Here is a 7,351-nt window from a genome sequence, read left to right as displayed (position 1 = left end):
ATTTTTCAGATCTCGAAGCTTTTGGTTTGTTTGGATTTACATCAGATTCAATAGCTTTAGTTTTAATAAGTATATCTTCATAATTTTTAAGGTCGTCATCAGTGTACTTGGTTTTATCAGGTTTTGACCTTGAAATTAACTCCCAAAGTCCTCTTGTTCCATTATACTTTTCTCCACCAATAATGATGTCGTTTTCATCGATGGTTACTTCTTCTTTACCGATATGCAATTTTCCACCTTCTGCATGAATTCCAAACACTCTATCGCCTAATTCTTTTTTCGATGCATATTTCATCAAGTAAAAACTTGCAATACCTCCTAAATTCATTCTTTTAATTGACGACGGCTCGCTTTCTGGATAAGTCAAAGCCAGTGGAGTGTTTTCAACCTCTCTGTATGCGATGCTTTTTAGTTCGTTTTGCATCTTTTCATTGCTTTCAATCAGAGGCTTGTAAAGCTTGCTCAAATCAGTCTGAAGATTAGCATCATAAATAATTTCATTCAAACTATCTTGATATATTCTTTTTCTTCTTTCAACAAATTCTCTCACAATTTCATCCCTCTTGTTTGGGTCTAGTATTTTAAAAAAGGACATTTTTTAAAACACAAGAAAAAAAACGTAAAACACAAACTTATCTCTGCTTTTTAAATTAGTTTTACGACTACGTTGATCCTTTCTTAAACATGTTGTTGAACGCTTTTATAGCGTCTTCTCTTCCTTTTTGGATCAACGACTCTTTGGTTATCTCGTCAATGTTGATTTTTGTTTTAGTTCTTATTTCTTTCATCAGGCCCTTAAACTTTTGAAGCTCGTCTAAAATCAATTCATACTCTGAATCGCTCACAACGTTGTCTACTAAAGACTTTGAAATGTGACTGTTGATGGTGTTCAATTTCGACTCTGCCAACACTTTGATCTTTTCATGCTTCTCCGCTTTTAATGCTAGTTTTTTGTTGACTTGCCCTCCTACAATAGATAAAAACCCCATTCCAATAGCTACACCTTCACACGCAATCGCAACAGGAGCAGCAGCGATGGTACTCAAAGTTCCAATTCCAACAACTCCAAGTGCAACACCACCTGCTTGCAACGTAGTGTCTACAAAAGAAAAGATTCTGAAAGCGCGATGACACTTTTTGCTCATATGTACTCTCTTTTTCCTCTCGTTGTCCATCTCTTTTTGGATTTCACTTATTTTCTGAAGACGGTAATTGTGTCCTTCATCTGCAGGAGCTGTTGGAAGAACTGGGTAAATTTTAGATTTAGCATCGTAATTGTATTCCATTTTTTATTAAACGAAAAGAAATATTTTTTTTCACTCATTAATGAAATTGACAAAGCATAAACTTTCTCCTTTTTTAATAATGACATCTGACTTGCTGTTATTGTAAATTTCCATGATCACATTATCCACCGACTCTGATAGTATGATGCTGTGGTTGAAATAATCCAGTTTTGATTTTATGCTTTCCCTCAAATTCACTAAAGCTAATCCGCTTTTAAGTTTTATTCCAAACATAAAAGTTATTTTCTGATGGCTTAGCCGATTTAGTGTAATGTCTTTTTGAGCAAATATTTCATATCTAGTTCCTACTTTTGAGGGAGGATGCTTCAAATACTTGTCGAAAAAAAGAAATGATTTATTACACATCTTTCGATCATAATGAAAAAAATTTTTATATACATTAGTTTCCATTTTATTACAAAAAAATTATTTTTTATGCGTAATAATAGACTTGTACCAGAAGAAGGTAGTAGCTACCAGATTGACCGACTTGAATTCAATTTTCAATTCTTCAAAAAGAATTAAAAATCTAAAAAAATGTTTAAGCAGCAGAAGCGCACTCTCTATGTTTATCCTTATGAAAACCTTTACATAACGCTTTAATCTTTAATCTATTTCTTCTCTCCTCCTCATCTTCTACAATGAATTCTTCTACGATGTATTCTTCTTCATCATGAAGTATATACCTTGCATTCAATCTATTAATTTCATCTCCATCGATTTCATCTCCATATTCTTCATCTTCTTCGCTTTCTTCTTCGCTTTCATATCCATTCCACAAATACCTTATACTCTCATACGTTTCATTATCGATTTCCTCTTCCTCTTCTTCTTCCTCTTCGTCTTCTTCTGAACTATCATCAGACTGCTAATACGGCCAAGACTGACTAAATATACTAAATAGAGTATCTTCGTCTAATCTACTAAACATATTAGCTCCGTCTAATCTATTATACATAGTAGTAGACTGATTAACTTCGAATAATCTATTTCTTTCTTCTTCTTCTTCGCTTAGCTTAGCATAATATCTTTCTTCAACTCTTCTATAAATTTTTTCTATATCATCAGTAAATTCATCTCTTTCTATCAATTCTGTCTCATCTTTATCAAGACTGTCCATTTCTTCTAACGTTGGAGGCTCTGTCCTTTCATACATTGCAGTCAATCGTTCTATCATCGCACGCTGTCTGTAACTCATTTTTATTATAGTAAGAAATTTATTTAAGTCATTTTCAAAATTTTTTTTCATCTGTACATTAGGCGTAATAATAGACATGTCCGAGAAGAAGGTAAAAGCTTCCAGATTGACCGACTTGAGCATCACCAGAGTTGAGCGTGACAACGAGTCTTCTACCAGCTGCGACAGTAGGCATAGAATCTGCTTCTCCAAAATTTCTGTAAAAAGAAATGGTAGATGTAGAACCGATGGATGAAGTGGATTGATACAACAGCCCAGTGGATTTGTTGTTAAATGAAGTCACATTTGTTCCGTTCCATGAGGACAAGTAAAAATCTTCCAGTCCAGAGGAGGAAAAGAAGCATGTGCTGTCACCGTCATATCCAGGAAAGTAGGTGTAATTGTTGGTGTTGTATGGAGTCCAAGGAGTGAGAACGGTTCCGTTTCCAGGAGGTAAATTTCCGTCGTACATTCTAACTCTAGACTCCCACCAGTTTCCAGAAGCGCCAATGATGTGCATCCTTATGTATTTCAACGATAAACCATTTCCTTTTCCGTTGCTGTTCAGCAAAACGTATTCGCTGCCGTAAGTGGTGTTCAAATATCGAAACGTTCTGCAGTATAGCTTGTAAAGAGGGATGGTTGCAGGAATAGAAGCAAGTGTGGAAATGAACGGTTGAATCCAATACGTGATGGCAGTAGCATTTCTGTTCACCAGTTGAATGGAGATGTCGTTTCTGAAAGGCATGTCCAACGTGAAATATCCTCCCAAGGAAGTGGTGTTAAACATGTTACAACCTTGCAGAGAATTGGTGTAAAAAGCTCCTCCCAAAGGAGAAAAAAGCAAATCAGTAGCGAGACCGGTATTGTCCACACCGATTCCTTCTGTTGTTTCTGCATAATTCCCAACATTGATCTCTCCGTCTGTGAAGATTCGAATGAAAACTTGACCTGGAATATTCGTGTCAGAGGTGCTGTATAAAGCCAGCCACAATCTTCTCAGCACACCGGATTTTCCAGAAAACGCAAACACAGGAGAAGTGGTTAACGCTGCTACCGTCTGAGACTTGAATCCCAAACTGGTAAAACTAGAGCTTGGAACGACACTGGTCAAACTCGATTTTTGTAACAGCAAGTCAACATAATTTTTTGTCGCTCCATCTTGTACGTTGGTTGGATCAAGCACGTTAATTAATTTGTGCGAGTTCAAATCCAAATCTGTTATACCCACAGTCGTTCCACCTGAAGCATGCGTGTCCACGTAATTTTTCGTAGCTGAATCTGAAGCTGATGTAGGTTCAGCCAAATTAATCAATTTATGAGCTGCCATGTTAATGTCTACGTAAGAAATGTTATTATAAGCAACTTTGGTGTCTACATACCCTTTTGTTGCAGCGTCTTTTAAATTGGTAGGATCGGAAACATTAATCAACTTGTGAGAGTTCATGTCGATGATTCCTGTGATTGTACTGGATCCGTCTGTTTTAACACATAGACTCGAGCTGACGTCGACGTAATTTTTTGTGGCAGCGTCATGCAAATTAGTAGGTTCGTTCAAATTGATCGCCTTGTGAAAATTTAAATCCAAATCTGCAGCTCCAATCACAGTGCCAGTTCCTCCTGACGCATGCGTGTCCACATAATTTTTTGTAGCTGCATCGTGTGCGTTGGTAGGTTCACCCAAATTGATGATTTTATGAGAGTTGTAATCCAAATCTGCAGTGATGGTGCTGTTTCCATCTGTTCTGACATAGAGGTCACCTGTTATAGCTGATGATGAAGAAGGGTCATAAAAATACCTTCCCAATTCAGTTCTACCAAATTTGTCAATCATTTTATATAGACACGACTTTTTTTTCACCAAAGTGTGTTAACAACGCTTTGAAAGTCATCCCCTTCCTGTAATTTTTTTAAAACATAAAGACACAAGTGACCACAATAAGAAGTGTTACCAAATTGAACCCTTTCGCTGTTGTAAAAGACTGGACTTTTTAAATAATCAATGAGCTCTACAAGAGGAGGTTGGGCATAAGAGTCAAAGCTGTACTTCTTATCCCTGTCTTTATACCAGCACACCCAATGAAATCCATCTGTGCTAGAATCTCCCGTGTTGACAATTCCACATTCTTTTTTTCTTGACTTTTCTGGCAATTCATCCCTCACAAAAACACCTCTAAAGTTTTTAATTTTGAGCTTTTTAACAGCATCTATTAATTGAAAGTTGGTTAGAGGTTTGTTAGGTAGTACAATTCCTTCAACGTTGATCATTTCTTAAAATTCAGAAAAATTTTAAAAAAATTAGATTATTCCACAGATTTCACAAGTGATTTACATTTCATCTTCCGATTCTATTTCATTATCCGATTCTACTTCCCCTAAATCCAATCCTTCACCCATGATGCTATGAGAAAAAGTTGCATTTTTCACTGTGACGGCTTCTACCAGCTTGACTTGAATAGACACAATAGAAGGACCTATATACACCCCCTCAATTCTAAGTCCTCCAATAGCATAACATTTTTGATTGAGGAAATTATGTGCAGAAGATTTGGCTAAATTTCTATTACTACGTTCTCCTTTGATACCATTTTGTATATCAATATCTGTTTTCTTTCTATGAAATACAGAAGTAATGAGTATTTCGTCTTCATTATTTTTAGTAAACGTCTTTGCATAAAACACTGGCGCTAATTCAGAATGACCATCTTTATATTTTAAAATACTCAATTCGTTTGAATTAATTTGCTTTTTTCTTCCTCCTTTTTTAAGTTTGGCTGACAATTTATCCACTTCACCTCTAATAAACAAAGTAATCTTTTCCATTGTGCTAATAAACTTTTCTTCTTCTTCTGTCTTTCCCTTTTTAGCATCAAAGCAAACGAAGGACATGGAATAGCCAGTCAATTTTTGTGTTGCCGGATCTTTATTCTTGCATACGCCATACGAAAATAATATAGGTGTTCGTAATACAAGAGGACCATCTCCAGTTGGATAAGAATATTTTACTGGTACTTTTTGATATACGACTGGTTTTGTTGCCGCGTAAATTTCTCCAACTGATAATTTGCTCTCATCGAAACTTTCAATTGTAATAAAACTCATCTCTTTTCTATATACAAGATTTTTATTTAACTCAAAATCAAAAATTTTTTTTCACTGTATTTTTAGATCTGTGGAAATTCTTCGAATTTACAACACCTAATCCGAATTTGGTTTTGGCTTTGATGATGGGTTCGATGATTTTTCGCTCGCTTATTTCTCTCTGAGTGGGATTTTGTATAGAATCCATTTCTTCAAGCATCATTCGATCTGCTAAATTTCTGTTTTGCTTGTCGTTAAAATACTTGTAAGCTAAATCGTGGTGATATGCAGCATTGTCCACTCTATCCACCGGTTTGCTCCAATCTTGATACATGTCTGTGGAAGTGAGTCTTTTATCTAAATTGGTTCCAGGCCCAGCAAAGTTCATACCTGGAACGTGCATTTCTCCTGGAAACTTTGCCCATGGAAGCTTTATTTTGTTTGAGAGTTTGTTGATCGATTCCACCAAGTCTCCTCCGCTAAGCGCATGCGCAGAAACAAACTTGCATTTAGTCGTTCCGCAGATGACGCAAGTTCCTTTAAGCATATTTCTATTGCTTTTGCTTATAGCATGGTGCAAGTTGTTCGTTTCTGTTATTCTTTTACATTTAACGCAATACATTTTTTTATATTCAACATAATAAAAAATGGAAGTGATTGATTTGTCATGGAATGTAAATAAAAGCAAAAGAAAAAACAACAAACCTTTGCCTAGAAGTATACGCGGAATCATTATTGGGAAATCAGGCTGTGGAAAAACAACGTTGCTACTCAATTTACTTTTAAGACCTGGATGGCTAGATACAATCATTTGCAAGTCTTTGGAAAATCTCTTTTTCAGCCAGAATATAAAATATTAAAAAACTCGTTCGAGAAGAAATTACCGAAAGAGGTTATTCTTGATTTGTTTAACATTCAAAGCAAAATTGAACAATTAAACGTGAGTCCTGAATGTGTTATTGATGAAATTTCAAAAAAATGGAATAACACAGAGGATGTGGAATGTCAATTTTTCGAAACTGCTGACGATGTACCTGAACCTGAAGATCTTGATTCATCCAAAAACAATTTAATGATCTTTGATGATTTACAATTGACCAAACAAAACAAATGTGAAAAATACTATATCCGAGGAAGACATTCTAACGTTGACTGCTTTTACCTCGCTCAAAATTATTTTATGCTACCTAGACAAACCATTCGAGAAAACGCTAATTTCATTTGCTTGTTTCCTCAAGACTCGAAAAACATTAACCACATTTACCAAGATCACGTATCCAGCGATATGAAAATAGAAGAGTTTAAAAAGTTTTGTAAATATTGTTGGTCTCAACCTCACGGATTTGCAGTCATTGATTTATCCTCAAAAAAGGATTGTGGAAAATATCGAAGCGGATTTGACAATTTTTATTTTCCCAACTCTATATAAAAAGATGAGCGGATTTTATCTCCTTGCAAAAGCAAAAAAAGAAACTCCAACCGTAAGAAACAGCGTCATCCAAACTGAGTTTGACAACCCCATTGAATTCGAACCTAATAAAAAGTATGAAATGGCTCTTGTTGGCTTTGACACTGTTCCCAGTTACACCAACATCAGTTCGACAAATAATGTTTTCAGATACAGTCCCAACGCCGGTTCAAACAGCTACACCATTTACATCGAAGAAGGAGCGTATGAAATTAGCGAGATTAATGATTATCTTCAGAATGAAATGAAAAAACAAGTTGGAAACTTGTATAGAGCGGATGGTGTTGTTATCGGTGCAAACCTAACCACTTTAAGATCTACACTGAAATTTGGAAAACC

General features: G+C 35.6%; 1 pseudogene; it reads left to right on the top strand.

The window, feature by feature from the left end:
• The first annotated feature begins 6,191 nt into the window (after positions 1–6,191).
• Positions 6,192–6,973, top strand: LOC149882880 (uncharacterized; annotated as a pseudogene).
• The last annotated feature ends 378 nt before the right edge of the window (positions 6,974–7,351 follow it).

Source organism: Hydra viridissima, unplaced genomic scaffold (genome assembly GCF_058129835.1).
Source record: "Hydra viridissima isolate aposymbiotic clone 2 unplaced genomic scaffold, HvirCarnegie_v1 scaffold_10, whole genome shotgun sequence".
In the NCBI taxonomy this organism is placed as follows: domain Eukaryota; kingdom Metazoa; phylum Cnidaria; class Hydrozoa; order Anthoathecata; family Hydridae; genus Hydra; species Hydra viridissima.
Note: the sequence above shows the minus strand (reverse complement) of the source record. Positions and strands in the feature narration are given on the sequence as shown.